The sequence below is a fragment of the Schistocerca americana genome, chromosome 4 (assembly GCF_021461395.2).
Source record: "Schistocerca americana isolate TAMUIC-IGC-003095 chromosome 4, iqSchAmer2.1, whole genome shotgun sequence".
Classification (NCBI taxonomy): domain Eukaryota; kingdom Metazoa; phylum Arthropoda; class Insecta; order Orthoptera; family Acrididae; genus Schistocerca; species Schistocerca americana.
Genome location: NC_060122.1, coordinates 249,282,687 through 249,299,876, shown reverse-complemented (window position 1 = coordinate 249,299,876; position 17,190 = coordinate 249,282,687).

Sequence of the window (17,190 nt, the reverse complement as noted above, 5' to 3'; positions counted from 1 at the left end):
AAAAATATTCGCAACAGCCTTGAGAATTTGTGTTCACGCTATGTAATCATTTTCTTCATGTGGTCACCACAGTTACATGTTTGTTGATGGACATTTTGAGGTTTTCCATGTCAGCTTATTTTCACAAGCATTTAATTTGCGATACCTCGCACCATTGGCAAATTTCGCTTTTATAGGCAAAGAAATAGATCAAAGATACAACAAGTATATGTTCGGCTTACTGACAATCAGAAATAATAATTTACAAGAAACAGCATAAAACTTTGCTTATAAATGTCGAAGTGTTTTTCTATCTTTGTTGTTATTTCATACCCCCACACCCCATATGAGTGGGGAGGCTGTAAGTGGTACAGCCAATCCACTCCTCAACCAAATGGCAAAAAAAATAGGTGAAAGAAATAGGAAGGTGAGGTATTTACAATAAATTTAAAACTTATAAGGGTGAAATTAAAATGGAAGTTTTGATATGTGCAAGAGATATGACTTCTTGCACTCACAGTTAAAAACACTAATAATATAAGGTAAAACGATACACAATAGAGCACATCATCCTGAAACACTGAGAATTAAAACAAGTATTTTCCTAGCACTCAAAACTGGAAATACCTGTCCTGCAGTAGGTGGTATGTTGTTAAAGGGGAAAAGGTTGGTCGGTGGAAAGGGTAGGAATGTGGTGGTATAAGGATGGAGGACTGGTGCATAGTATCAATGGAATAGGAGTGGTTATTGGGACAAAAGACAGGATGGACTAGAGGTGGTAGCGGTGAGGCTAAAAGTTGACAGGGAAAGGCAGGGATATTAAGAAAGGCAAAAGGGGAAAAATATGTAAGGGAATATGGGGAAGGGAAGGTAGGGGGAGCCCTAAGGAGTTAGGGGTGGAGTGGACTTAGAGCTGGTAGGATGGTAAATGTTGGGTCTGGGTTCATGATCTGGGAGGGGGAAATGGTTGAAGTTGCTTTGGGGGATCACATGGACGGTGTGTAGGTTTAGAAATGGTGAGTGTCTTGGTAAAGGTGCAGCAGCACATGAAAATTGGAAACTAGAAGAAAAACAATAGGATTATTCGAGCTGAGGTTTCAGATGGCATAGATTGTTGAGGTGTGTTCATTCTGAGTAAGGAGAGGGAAGAATTTGATGAGCTGATAAAGGATCCTTTTGGGGGAAGTAAACAGATGCATAAAGTGAGGCGGAGTGTCTGGTGTTCCAGGATTTGGAAGGAGTTACAGAAATTGGGTAAGGTAGAGATGGAGGCAACGGTCACATAACAAAAGATGGGTTGGATCAACTTTTTGTGGGTGTGGAGGACAGTGGAGGGATGCAGTCCCGGCTTTGGCCATTTAGTAGATTTAGTAGATTCGGTCTATTGAAGCCTTCCTGTTGGATAGCTAGTAGGTGAGGTTTCCATGTTAGTTGCTGGACATTGGTTAGTCCAAGATATTTTACTCTATTAGTTAGCTGGATAGGACAGTTATAAATGGTAAAGGAGAAGTCGTGGTGACAGAAGGTGCTGGTGATGTGTCCAATAATTAGTCTGGATTTTGAAAGGTTTGATTTTGAGGTACTTTTGGTTACACCAGGAGGTAAAATAATTGTGGAGGATCAGGAGAGATCATTGAGATTTCTGGAGTGTAGGACAGAGAGTGAGGGAAGTGGTGTCTTCAGCGGAATAAGGGATGTGAAATGGTGAAGGTTGTTTGAGCATGTCACTCTTTAGAGGAGACAGAGGAGAGCAGAGGAACAGAGCTTAACAGAGCCTTTGTACAAGCCTGCAATAGAATAGAAGGTGTGGGAATTGGTGTTGTTAATGGTGACAAAGGATAGGGGGACATAATTAGGGGAGACTATCATAGTGGATTTACAGGTATTGAGTTGGTGGGATAGGAGTTGAGTGAGATGCAGGAGCTCGTCATTAGAAGAGAAGGAGAGGCGGAAGCCACACTGGTTAGTCGGAAGGAGTTGGTGTTGGTTCAGGTTTTGATGGATGTGGTGGGAGAGGATAGATTCAAATACCTTGATAAATGCTGAAGTGAAACGTATGGGATGGTAGGTGGAGGTATTGGTAGAGGGTTTGTGCTATTTGAGGAAGATTTTCCACACTTCACAGCAGTAGCCATTGGAAAGGACATTGGTTTAATGGTTGCAGGTGTCACTAGGAGGAAAAGGGCATACTTTGTGGTGTCAGTATGTAATGTGGTCATGACTAGGATATGTGATTCGTTTTCTGTGAATTACGTGGTTCACATCATGTGCTGTGATTGGAGTGTTTAATTGTGTTTTTGGTATCTTGTCCAAGTTCTGGAAGCTGGGCGCCAGGGATGAAACGGTGGAGTTTGTTCATTCATTGACGATAGAGAACAGGGAGTAATCAAAATTAGGGTCGTTGTGGTTGGAGAAGATGTTGGAGAGATAGGATGCAAAATTGTCAGCTCTGCACAGTTTGTCAGGTAAGGGCTGACTGTTATGGAAGAGCAGGTAGTGAGAGGTGGACTGACGGCCAGTGGGACAGTGGAATGCTTTGCAGTACTTGGAAAAGTTAATTTGGAGCACAGACTTTGTCTGGTACCAGCTTCAGTGACTTTTTTAGATGTCTCTCTGTATTTGTCAGTGGCAAATGAGTGTATCCTCGCTATGAGTCCTTATGAAGGAGCCATTTAAGCAATGGGATTCTTAGAGAATGAGTAGGACTTGTGGATGGAGAGTGAGCGATGGGGCTACATGGCCTTGGTAGGGATTTGGGAGGATATTGCACCTGATGAGGTCTGCTGCGGGAAGGTAGTGGGATGGGAGATATTGTCAGTTTGTTGGAAGGTTAGGGGTGTCTTCCAGTTTGGGTTTCTATGGATTCCTGGTACACATTTAAGTTGGTAACGGAGTAGTTACGTATAGTTTTTCGGATGGAGATTGGGATGTGTTACATGGATATTGGGATGTGTGTAGCAGATGGTGAGTAGAATAGGCAGGTGGTCACTTCGAGAAATATTGAGGACTACTGCTGTGAGGCATCCATTGATTTTCGGAGAAGCTAGGATGACATCTGGGGTGGTGTAGCTTTCAGGACAGTGTGCTGTAGATTATGGACAGTGTCACCTTGGAGAAGTCGGAAAAGGACATTAGGACTGGGGGAGAGATTTAGGAGTGTGTCTTTCTGACAGCAGCTGTAAATCAGGACTCCTTCTGTAAATATCTGATTGAAGGAGGGAGCAGACTCTGTGAAGACTCAAATGAGACAGGTGGGACCTCAGTCATTGTAGATATAGTGGGCTGTGCAGGTCCACGTACTCGCCATGATCTCAGGACCAGCCTTCACTATGGTGGCAGGAAACCTGTTGTTTCTATGGGGTAGGTAGTGTTGAAGAGAGTGAGGGAAGGATGAGGATCAAAGTTTATGTGAGGATTCGTAGAAGACCTGAGTGGAATTTGAGATCTGAAGATTTAAGGAGGATGGAATCTTTGTGGGGTATGATCTGGGTGAAGGGAATGTGAGGCACATACTTTGTATTTCAGCTGGGAGGGAGTTGACATATAGAAATTTGGGGTCAGAGAGGGGTAGGACAGAGGTGTGAACAATTGGGAGAGAAAGTGCAGAGGGGTGAACAGTGCCCACATGTTAAGTAGGATGGGGAATTGATTGTGATTGTTTGGTTACAGTGCTGGGAATGGGATATGTACTAGAGCGCTTTGGAGGTTTTTAAGAAGACAGTAGTATGGAGGGAAGGTTGAGGAACTGGAGAAGGTGGGTTATCACCTGGGGTAGGTCTTTCCAATAGGCTTGAGTAGGTGCAGTTACCTGTTGATGGTAATACAGTTTCAGGCATTGCGATGGCATCTCGGTGAGTTGCTATTTTGGCTGGACTTTCACGGGAGATTGTTGGCGTCAGAAAAATTGGGAGTGGCGGGTAGGTAAAGGATGTGGTAGAAGACGTGGAAAAGTTTGTGGGAAGAGTAGAGTAGACAAAGGAAGCGACTGCAGATGGGATGAGACTTTTGAAGGGGAGGATGGACGTAAGGTGGTGGACCAGCGGATGTGCTCTGTATAGTGAGAGCTGCAGCAGGGAAAATGGTGGTACAAATTTATGTATGTTTCCACGAGGGGATATTCAGCCACCAAATAATTTTTATGATTCATTTTGAAACCTTCACCTGTCATTTATTTCGCACAATTTACTACTTGTTTCGATCAATGACCATTATCAAACTTAGCTGCCTGGTATAATTTTCCTACCGTTTATGCCAGCTATGCTTGATAATGGTCATTGACCGAAACTAATAGCGAATAGGCCGAAATAAATGACAGCTGAGGGTTTCACCATGAATTTTAACAAGACGGTATAAGTGATGGAGATGGCGGGAAGATCTGTTCTGGCGTAAGACGAAAGAGAACTGAGTTGATGCTCCTAAACGGCGAAGTGTTGCCGAGATGGTAGAGGATGACGGCAGCGACTTCTGGTGTGATCAGGTGGCAGATGAGGATGGCGACGGCGGCGATGAAGACGGAGGCGGCGAGTAGACCGCGGATGCGGCAGTGACAAAGGCGGCGGAAGCCAAAGCGACGATGTAGGGGAGGCGGAGGCTGTGGCAGCGGGAAGATGACTGAAGTGGCGGTAGCAGCGGGGGTGGTGGCGGCGGTTGTGCTACAAGGGTGAGGCAGCGACAATGAACCATGATAAGCAAAATGATGATGTCGAACTGACATGCGTACAGACGCAGAAGACAGTATCGGCGACGTAAGCAAATTACACAGACGAACAGATAACAACGCAAAGCATAGGGGAGAGGCACCTGCCAATCTTTGCGATGACGATAGCAGTAAAGAACGAACACTAAGCTGGCCGAATCTGTTATACAACTATACCGTTAAAAACGGCGATACAGCAGATATAAAAGTGAGCATAGAACGTACGAGCTTCAGAATTAAAAGCAGAAAGCTCAATGCATGCATTAACAGTCATCTTATTATTAATGCTACGTCATAGGATACTGCATGTGTTCGCATCGTTACTGAACACCAAATGTCATATCTGCCCACGGGGGAAACAATTACCGCACAGATACAGCAATATCAATCAGTATGTCCATAGATCGCTACAGAAGTCAGAGATTTCGCGTATTGTGTGCTATTATAAGCATATAGAAAGTTGGACGTTAATATTTCTTAGGAAACTTGGCCACTGATTCTGTTTGGTGTGCACAAGCGAACTCTGAATCTGACATATTAGTATCACGAGTAGCGAACAGGTACTGCAAGTACTCGTAGTTGGTAGTAGTCGGACGCAGTCTGCCGTGAAGAGAAGCCGCACGACAGATGTCACTGAGACCATGCTAATAGCGCCGGAGGAGACTGGTGTTAACTGAGGATTTTTGGTAATTTGCCTTTTTGGTGCATGTAGTTGTTGCTTGCTTGTACACTGGAGGGATTTTGTCACATCTGTGTACGCAAACACTGAGAGTAATATTTGTAGCTCTGTTGTGAGCAGGTATGTGATAACCGGTTGTAAACACTGTGGAAAAAATAAAGTTTTTGCCAATCAATTTTTCAAAGAGAAGGAAAGAGCTGTGTAAAGTTTGTCAACGTTTAACTCTTTAATTTTCTGAAACAGTAAATTATAAGCTATTATTGTTTTTTTTTTCATTTTTTTACCCCGCTTAAGCCTAGTTCGCCAAACCCTTACTAACCATTCAATTTCTGTATAAAAAAGCACAGTAGTTGTAGTTGTGACCATGCATTGCACTCTGCATGGACCGCAGTATTTCTTTTGAATTAGTTTAGCATGTTGTTGGATGCAGAGTATTCACGCAGTTGCAGTGGCAAGACGAGGTAAGTTGTCTGTTGCATGCAAGAGCACTGTTGGTTGGTTGCTTGGTTTATTTTGGGGTGAAGGACCTAACCGCTAGGACATCGGTCCTATCAGGTTAGGGAACGATTCGAAAGGAAGTTAGCCGTGCCCTTTAAAAGGAACCATCTCTGTATTTGCCTGAAGCGATTTAGGGAAATCCTGGAAAACCTAAATAAGGATAGCTGGATGCGGGTTTGAACCGTCGTCCTGTCGAAACGAGTCCTGTGTGCCAATGACTGCGCCACCTCGCTCAGTGGAGAATTATTCTGTCAGGTTTTAGAAGATGTTAGAAAATATTTTTATAATCGTAGTAAGATACAAGAGAATTTTATTTTTCATAACCAATAAAAAAGTAATAAGTGTATGAATTTCTTTTGTTCTCAGTCAGAATACACATATTGTCAGAGATGGAGCTTTACACATTTCTGTACGTCTTTCCCCAGAACAATAATAATTACAAATACTCAAATAAACCATTTTCAGTATATGAAAAGGTCGACATTGTGCCAAGGCATCAAATGCGTCCGCAGGGTGTGCTGAAATCTAGGAAAGCAGGGAGAAAGAAGTCTTTATTAAATTTGGAACGAAAAGAACTTATGAATACCCTCTGTCAGAAGGTACATCGTTGGAAATATAACCTGTGATAACATAACTACACATGTATAACAAATAACGTTTACTGTAGCTAGAAAGTGACATTCATGACTGGCGATAGCTTACATTCGGAGTCAGAACAGTTATGTGATACATGGCACACTAGATGACGTACAAAATATTTTTTAAAGAAGAAAATACAAACGTAAAGAAATGTTTAAAAAAGTGACAAGAGTGTTGGCTGTAGCATAAGAATGAGAAGTTGAAAAGAAAAAAGAAAAAATAACGAGTTTACAATTTAGCATCATGACCTAAGGTCATCTTACGTAAAAGGGGCTACTTGCAAGAACAGAGACAGCAAAAATTAATTCCAGGGCAAGACACGTGACAGTAAAACGCGTAACCTGTGAGAATGGTACTTTACTCTCGTATTGTGGTTTAGGAACATCTTATATAAAGTGTTACTAGCGGTAAAAACAGCGAGAGGGAGTGATAGAGGTTAGTGGTAAATCTATTAAAAAGCATAGCAAGCAAAATCGTAAGGTTATAGACATTTCAATAGTAAATAAAATATGTTTGATGCAGCAGACGATCTGACATGAAAGTACAATGATACAATACACAATAAAACGACTAATACTTGAATTATAATCATTGTCTAATGTGAACTGTCCTATCAGTGTCAAAGCAAAAAGAGGACAGATACTCAGTCATCTTATAGTGCAAGTCAAAATGTAACATACTGGTGACATTATTAAATATACGAAAACATAACGATACCTTATTTAGCACATCGACATCGAACAATTTATGATATATAGAGCTAAGGAGCAGTAAAAAGCAAACACAGCCTAAGAGATCTCTGGAAATCTATATGTAAGTCACAAATACGATTTTCATCAGTTACAAGACGGCAGATCATGACAGGAGACATCCAACGCCCAGTCTCTGAACTGTTACTGCAATAAATGGCTTTGCCAGACGGCAGCCGAGTAACGAAGAGCAAACATAAAACTGTAGTATGAAAAGTGAAAAGAGAAGTTTGCTGTAGCAAACGAACGACATGCTGAAGAATACAATATAGCATAAGGTCGTGATCAGTTTATAATTTAGCACCATAGACCTAAGGGCAGCTTAAATAGAAGGTGGTGCTGGCAGAAAAAAATATGGCAAACCGTCCATCAAGTAAAATAAATATAACAGCCTAAAATGTAATTATATAAAATGTGAACTGGGGTAGGTTGGAACAGCAAAAATGTGTCACTAGGTGTGATGCTCAAGTAATGGTAAAATATACACTCCTGGAAACGGAAAAAAGAACACATTGACACCGGTGTGTCAGACCCACCATACTTGCTCCGGACACTGCGAGAGGGCTGTACAAGCAATGATCACACGCACGGCACAGCGGACACACCAGCAACCGCGGTGTTGGCCGTCGAATGGCGCTAGCTGCGCAGCATTTGTGCACCGCCGCCGTCAGTGTCAGCCAGTTTGCCGTGGCATACGGAGCTCCATCGCAGTCTTTAACACTGGTAGCATGCCGCGACAGCGTGGACGTGAACCGTATGTGCAGTTGACGGACTTTGAGCGAGGGCGTATAGTGGGCATGCGGGAGGCCGGGTGGACGTACCGCCGAATTGCTCAACACGTGGGGCGTGAGGTCTCCACAGTACATCGATGTTGTCGCCAGTGGTCGGCGGAAGGTGCACGTGCCCGTCGACCTGGGACCGGACCGCAGCGACGCACGGATGCACGCCAAGACCGTAGGATCCTACGCAGTGCCGTAGGGGACCGCACCGCCACTTCCCAGCAAATTAGGGACACTGTTGCTCCTGGGGTATCGGCGAGGACCATTCGCAACCGTCTCCATGAAGCTGGGCTACGGTCCCGCACACCGTTAGGCCGTCTTCCGCTCACGCCCCAACATCGTGCAGCCCGCCTCCAGTGGTGTCGCGACAGGCGTGAATGGAGGGACGAATGGAGACGTGTCGTCTTCAGCGATGAGAGTCGCTTCTGCCTTGGTGCCAATGATGGTCGTATGCGTGTTTGGCGCCGTGCAGGTGAGCGCCACAATCAGGACTGCATACGACCGAGGCACACAGGGCCAACACCCGGCATCATGGTGTGGGGAGCGATCTCCTACACTGGCCGTACACCACTGGTGATCGTCGAGGGGACACTGAATAGTGCACGGTACATCCAAACCGTCATCGAACCCATCGTTCTACCATTCCTAGACCGGCAAGGGAACTTGCTGTTCCAACAGGACAATGCACGTCCGCATGTATCCCGTGCCACCCAACGTGCTCTAGAAGGTGAATGTCAACTACCCTGGCCAGCAAGATCTCCGGATCTGTCCCCCATTGAGCATGTTTGGAACTGGATGAAGCGTCGTCTCACGCGGTCTGCACGTCCAGCACGAACGCTGGTCCAACTGAGGCGCCAGGTGGAAATGGCATGGCAAACCGTTCCACAGGACTACATCCAGCATCTCTACGATCGTCTCCATGGGAGAATAGCAGCCTGCATTGCTGCGAAAGGTGGATATACACTGTACTAGTGCCGACATTGTGGATGCTCTGTTGCCTGTGTCTATGTGCCTGTGGTTCTGTCAGTGTGATCATGTGATGTATCTGACTCTAGGAATGTGTCAATAAAGTTTCCCCTTCCTGAGACAATGAATTCACGGTGTTCTTATTTCAATTTCCAGGAGTGTATAATATATAACATTCCTGCATATATGACATATATAACATGACACTTATTCTCGTACTATGATTTGAGAAAATGTTACAAAAATTGCTTGATGTGAGCAAAAAGAGAGCACTGAGACAACGGTTAAAAGGTGTAACAGGCTAAGACATAGGGTTGGAATAAAGTAAAATGTTTGAAGCGTTTAAGAAAAGTGAACAATAATTGTTTGCTGCAGCAAAGGTAAGAATTAGGTGTGAGTCGCATAGCGTTAGAATACACAAAGTGTGTGCCAGTGACATTGAAGAAAGAGAATGAGGGACTAAGTAATGTTATAATCCCAGTATGAAGGGTAACATACAAGTGATGTTGTAAAATACTAAAAGTATAAAGATACATTATTTAACTTATAAACATAATAATATCTTAATGAACAAACTCATAAACGTTAAAAGCCACACATAGCATAACGGATCACTGAAAATTAGACTATCGCTAACATCTTTGAAAGTGGGCTAATTAAGATAGTAAGACAAGCATCGATTTATTAAGAGCATAGGTCTATAAAGCTGATGTTAAATATAAGATGTAAATGAATGTAATAACCAAAGAGGTAACAAGGGGAGGGAGCAGAGACTAAGAAACAAGTATATGTGTGAAAATAAGCTGAGGTCTTGCCGAAGTGTAATGATTGGTGCATGAGTACCTGGGGGTTCGCTTAACCTTATATTAATGAGACTGTGAATTACATTTCAATTTAACATTAATCTTTGTCAGATATGGCTGAAGTTACCCAATTTTTTGTTGTTGTTTCATAGATCAGTCTGTTCACTAATTATGTGTTCTTGTTGTGTTTAAAAGTGATTTCATATTTCAATTTCCTCTATTAAATTCTATTTCTTCACTTTCTTTCCACAGTTTAGAATTTTTAAAGAGTTGTGTGTACCTGAAACGGTATGTTTATTATTCCTGAGGTGAGAAACGAAACTACATTAATTGTTCTCATTAAGTTTTGCATGTTCGTTGAACCAAGTCCGAAAGTTCCTCCCTGTCCACCCTGTATACACATCTTCATAATGGTCATGATTTACGTAGCCTTGATCTTGTTAGTGGGTCTGTCCTGTTGGTATTCTTAAAAGTTTACCTGTCTGAAATCCTATCATGACTTTGGTATTTTTGAACAGGTGCACTATTTTGTTAGTGTATCTAGGTTTTTCTTTAATTAATTTCATTTTTGGTAATGTTTCGTTGGTCTTCAGATTGTGTTTATGTATGTGGATTACAGTGTCAGGATTCTAAGCGTCCACTGGGGCTAAATGGTGTAAAGTCGCGAGTTATTTATAAATTTCACCTTTGTCATCTTTAATAAACTAGGAAATCATGAAAATGATTGTTTAAGGGGGTTAGGCTGGCGAGATTCATCGTATATTAATGAGTCTGTAGTAGTTCGCTTCCAGTAGATGCCATATTTGTGCTTGTAATTATTGTTCATGAATGTAATATCTAAGCCGACCAGAGTGGCCAAGCGGTTCTAGGCGCTACAGTCTGGAACCGCGCGACCGCTATGGTTGCAGGTTCAACTCCTGCCTCGGGCGTGGATGTGTGTGAGGTCCTTAGGTTGGTTAGGTTTAAGTAGTTCTAAGTTCTAGGGGACTGATGACCCACATTATTCAGAGCCATTTTTTTGTAATATCTAAACATACTACACTGCTTTCAACCTCTAATTCACTAATGAAATTTGTGTTTGGGTGCAGAGAATTAAACTATGACTGCAGGAAGCCATTTAGTAGGACCAATCTGTCATCAACATTCTGCTTGTAGATGGTAACCTTGACTGAATTTTTTTACACTGCTTGAAAAATTCCCCTTCCAACTGACTTATGAATTTGTCTCGTGGTTCCCTGAAGGATCGCCAAATTCTAATGCTGTTTGTATATCTCACCATGAAAACGGCAAAAGTTGTATGACAAAGTTACCTGCAGAAACTCGACAAATTCGCTTATTTCACCAAAGCAAGCCTTTTTATGTCTAATTAGATTTTCTTTTATAATTTCACTGGTGTTGGTTACTGGTATATTGGTATATAGATCAGTAATATCAAGGTAACCAAATTTGCCCTCCTCTTGGATATGGATGTTTCTGCTTTGATCTACTAGTTTTCCTGAGTTATGAACTGTGAATTTTCCTTCATAAGTGTAACACTCACTTTTCACATATTCAACTTTTTCTTTAGTACAGATGCTGAACTATCCATACCGTTAACAATAGGATGAACAAGAATATCGTTCATGTGACATTTTGGTTGTAATCTAAGTGTATGGGTCCTAGGCTTCAAAACCATACATGCTATAGTCCCTTTCTCAGTGAAAATGAAGGTACACTTCATAAGTCTTTTGTTAATTTGGGTGTTAAATTTGTTAGTTGGATCGTAATTTAGTTTGGTAATGTTGTTACTGCTAAAACGCATGAATGTTCTGTTCATAGTTACTAATTGGAATAATAACTAGGGCGTTGGCCATCTTCCCTTACGATACTATGGCTGGGTTGGTTTTCAATTTATAGTTAATGTTACATAGAATACAACCATCATTCATTTAGTCTCTAACAGCTACAGTATCGCGCTTAATCTGCTCAGGAACCATTCTGGCGATTTTAGCTCTGAGTTCCTTTTGTTGTAATATACTGCATTACTGTCTTAGAATCGATGTATCTTAAACAAATGTATAGAAAAGTGGCACATATGATAGAGATTACTGGTGCTGCTAAAGTGAAAATTATTTGTAACACTTACATGGTTATGTCAACGACAGATAGTCGACCGATATACTGGGATTTGGAAACCCGTTAATACATCAGTGCATTTCGTTGGATATCTACTAAGTCACCAGAAGTTAATCTGTACCTAACAAACAGGCTCCATATTACATCACACTATGCATGCGACGGTAATGAGCATAGACACAGTTCATCAACATGTTTTCATCTTATCGAACGAACGTAGAGAGTTAAATGAATTCTGAAAGGGTTTGATGGCTGAAGCTCATAAGTTTGAACTTCCCGTCAGTCAGATATCTCCGTAACTGCAAGTGTTGAGAGCAGCTGTTGTAGTGACATTATTGTGAAGAGATATTCTGAGAGAAGCACTATCCCAAGCTATGTCCGAGATACTTTTGTATCAGTCTTTAAGCACGTGAATAACCCAATCAACAATTATCGTTTCGCATTTAGTACATTCGTAAATGCCAGTTCTTAGAATACATAAAGAGACCACAGCCGGTTGGAATTTAGTTCCATTTTTTATATTAAGAGAATCGCTTCAAACAAAATGCTTAATATAAAATGGCTTACCACAATTTTACATAACAAAAATTATAAAAATTATTCAAAAACCAAAATTGCCCAAAATATTTTTTTACTCAAGACAAGCGGTTTCAAAAGTCTGAGCTGTCATCTTGTGGTCGTAAACACTTTTTGTGGTAAAAGACGTTCATTTTACGCCGAACCTCGTGCACGAGATGCCAAGCGGATAAAATTTGGCACACTAAAAACGTTTGTCGTCGCTAAAATATTTAAAAAATTTAAAAACACGCAAAGCCTTGCCCAAAATGTTATGTCCATAATAAATATTGCACACACACTCTTGTTACATGATTCAACTATGGTATGTAACAGCACATCTGTTTACATATGCTGGACACATACTAAACAATGCATTCCACTATTCCAGTGGATTTGCAATTAAAGGAGTTCCTTCAACTGAATGACGGAAAGGCACTATATAAATCTTCAGAATAAAGCATATAAATAGCCAAAGACGCTAGCACACCTGCCTAATATCGTTAGGGCCTCCGCGAGAACGCAGAAGTGCCGCAATACGATGTGGCGTGGACTTTGCTAATATCTGAAGTAGTGCTGGAGGGAATTGCCGCCATGAATTCTGCAGGGTTGTCCACAAATCCGTAAGAAAACGAGATGGCGGAAATCTCTTGTGAACAGCACGTTGCAAGGCAACCAGATATACTCAATAATCTTCATGTCTGAGGAATTTGGTGGCCAGAGGAAGTGTTTAAACAGAGAAAAATTGTTTCTGGAGCTAGTATGTAGCAATTCTGGACGTGTGGGGTGTCGCATTGTCCTGCTGGAATTGCCCAAGTCCGTCGGAATGCACAATGTACATGAGTGGATGCAGGTGATCAGACTGTACCCTTACGTACCTGTCACCTGTCAGAGGCGTACCTAGATGTAACAGGGGTCCCATATCACTCCAACTGCACACGCCCCACACTTTTACAGAACCTCCAACAGCTTGAACAGTGCCCTGTTGACATGTAGGGCCGAAGGATTCGTGAGAGTGTCTCCATAACCGTACGCATCCATCCGATTGATACAATTTGAAACGATATTCGTCCGACAAGGCAACGTTTTTCGAGTCATGGACAGTTCAATAACGGTGATGACGGGCCCAGGCGAAGCGTAAAGCTTTTTGTCGGGCAGTTATCTAGGGTACACGAGTGGACCTTCGGATCCGAAAGCCCAAATCGATGATGTTTCGTTGAACGATTCGCACGCTGACACTTGTTGGTGGCACAGCATTGCAATATGCAGCAGTTTGCGGAAGGATTCACATCTGTCACGTTGAACATTTCTCTTCAGTCATCGTTCGACCTGTTCTTGCAAGATCTTTTTCCTGCCGCAGCGGTGTTTGATGTGTGATGTGTTACCGGATTCCTGATATTGACGGTACACTAGTGAAACTGTCGTACGGGAAAATCCCCACTTCATTGCTACCTCTGAGGTACCGTGTCCTATCGCTCGTGCGTCGACCAGAACACCTGGCACTGTAGCAGTAGTAACCGATATAACAAATGCGCCAGACACTTGTTGTCTATATAGGGGTTGCCGACTGCAGCGCCGTGTTTTGCCTGTTTACATATCCCTGTATTTGAATGCTCATGCCTATACCAGTTTCTTTGGCGCTTCAGTGTAGAAGGCGAAGACAACGAAGTGTTTGCAATTAATGGAAGACGCCAAGTCTGTGGATTTACTTCAACTGTATGAGAAAAGGCACTATGTAAGTCTTCAGAAAAACTCATACAGTTCCCATTCATTAGACATTTTGTTCTAGTAAATCTTTAGTATGGCGTTTAATTGTGTAGACGGAAAGCTTCTATTAGCAGGCATGGTTTGATGAAAATTCACTTACACATAGTGGCAAATTTACCCTACAGTACAGGATAATAAATATCACTCTAATGCTTGAATGATACTCGTTTATAGGCATACGTTTTCAACTTTTTTTTTTCTTTTGGAGAAAAGATGTTTGCGTCTGGGAATTCCTCCATTTTGGCCTTCCTCTTTCAGCCGGTAATTTCCTGCATCCTGTTTTACTGTTGCAGACAAAAAAAATTAAGTCCCAATTCCGCTTCCTCGCGGTCCCCGGAAGACTGCTTCAAAAAATTTCCACATGCCAAGAATCATCTTCGTTCTCTTCCAAAAATGTTATTTGTCGAAAATTGCCGTCTATGTTGAGGGAATAATCAGTAAACCTCACTATCTGAATAAGGACTATTTAGTAATGAACTTCCAACGTTATGAAACAGTATATAAAAGAGGTAAGACAACCACCCAGAAGCGTTACTTCCCGGGACAACTTCATGACTAGACTGCTGTTGAGTGTCTCTGTATCTTAGCATTTTACGTTTAAGTCCTTGCAGGACGCTCTTAGAAAAGTTACGTTGTGTGTAACGATTCTACTACGTTTAGTAAACCTGTTTTCTACTTCCCTGCGTCTGTTGCAAAGTTTGGCGTTATACAATCTGTGTGTAATCCCTATAGTCCGGATTGGTACCATATTTACAAAGGACTCATAACTGAAAAACAGGAACCTTACCAGTATTTGATTCATATATTCGGTTGTCAGTGACCGGAGAGGTGCAGAGTACACTGACAATAGTGAAGGAGGGATCGAAAAGAATTTTTAGTGTTTAATGTTGAATAGACTTCTGTGATCATGCATGTGAAACAGAATCGACTTTCAATTGAAGTAACAGAGATAGTAGTTGTTCGCAAGAGTTTTTTGGAAGCTCTATGTGTATCAAGCATACTAGGCCTGTACTGTGAAAATCACTGTAATATGTGGGAAATGGATACATTGTGTGATGACACTTATTGATGATCTTTTCCCTCCAATTCACAGAAGAGCCTGCGAAATTGTAAATTTCTTACATAGGCAGTATGAAAGCGATTCATACGAACTTAGTTCCTGAAATTGTGTAGGTACTTTTTGAATGAAATTAGATGCCGTTTTTTGTATGCTGTTAAAAGTGTTTTGGTTTTTATGTAACAGGCGCAAGCCAGTCAAACCAACATCCGTTCCAGTAGATGATTCTAATTTTAGGATTGACATATCACACATTTTAGCAGTTTTTTCAGTAAAAGTGGTGATTAATTATCACGTTCTTAGATAATCCGCGTTTCACAATGAAAGTTGATTGTTTTTACTTAATTTTTTAAACATAAGTATTAACATATTTATTCTTTAAGGGATAAGCTTTAAAGTTATTAACCTAAAATTTGCTTGTTTTGGAATATAATAGTATGCTTTAAACGAGCTATCTTTACAATTACATTTTGTTTCGTATTTTATATTTTGATTTTATAGTTATTTTAGGTTTTGTATTAAAAGTCTTGATTTAATTTAATAATCTTTGTAATAATGATAGAATTAGTATATTTATTTGTATAAAAATTTACCTTGTTAACTTATTATAAGGAACCAGGCAAATTGATTTGCGCCTGTTTATAAAATGAGAATTGAAAATGTTTTAAGGTCTGGCCTGCTCACTGAGTGAATTTTTAAAGAGTCCCATTATTTTGAACTTGCAGAGGTAGCACAATCTTTAGTCTCTTAATTAGTGCCTGAAATGAATGGCTTGATGAGAAATCAACCATCTCTTAATAAATTTTTGAATTTTGCTTTTAAGTCAAAAGGCTTAAATTTTTCTTTAGAACTAGAAGACCCTATAGCGCTTAACAGTTTACTTTCATATAGTGTGTTGTAGATCTTTCTATATTTAATGATAATATTTTGTTGGTTTGATATGAAGAATAAATAAACTGTTCATTATTATATCATTGATACGTTTTGTTGTTTTGATCCATAATTTATGATCACAAGATTAAGTTACCTTAGGGATAACAAAGTATTTGTATTCAAGAGCTCATATCGACAAAACAGATTGCGACCTCGATGTTGGATTAAGAAAAGTATTATGTGCAGGAGCCTAATAATTAGGTCTGTTTGACCATTAAATTCTTACATGATCTGAGTTAAGAGCAGCGTGAGTCAGGTCGGTTTCCATCCTAAGATTATTTACCTATATTAGTATGAAAGGACCATATGGTTAAAATATTTTTATATTATAATTTACATTAATTAGTTATTATATCAACAGACTAATCTGTTGAATTTAGAATTCATTTATGTAGATTTTTCTACAAATAGTATTGATACTTAATGAGTTATTTATGTTTGTTTTGCATTTTCTTTTATTGGTTATTTGTGTTTTATTTTGTGTGGCTTTTTTAACGTTATTTTAGCAAAAGGTTTTACATTATATTCAAATTCTTAAAGGTCCAAGTAAGGTAGGGTTTGGTGGGTTTCCTCAACCTTTTAGTAATGCTATTAGATTGATTTGTAAGGATGAGTCTACTCCTATTATATCTAATTATTTACTTTATCATTTTTTAATTTAATAACTTCTTTGGCTGTTTGAGTGATCTTTTCTTATTTAACTCACAGGTGTTCCTTTTCTTATGGTTTTCTGTATTTTTATGTTGTATTTGGTTAGGTGTCTATACTGTAATAATTGCTGGTTGTTTGTCTAAGTCAAATTCTTTTTTGTTAGGGTTTGCTCAAGCAATTGTGCTCATGAACAGGACTACACTTCCGTTTTTATTATTATCTGATTGTTTGAATTTATTTTCTTTAAATATCCGTATTTCTTCCTATCTTTTGAGATATTTAATTGTTTACACTTTATTATTTTTTCCCAGAAGCTTTATTCCT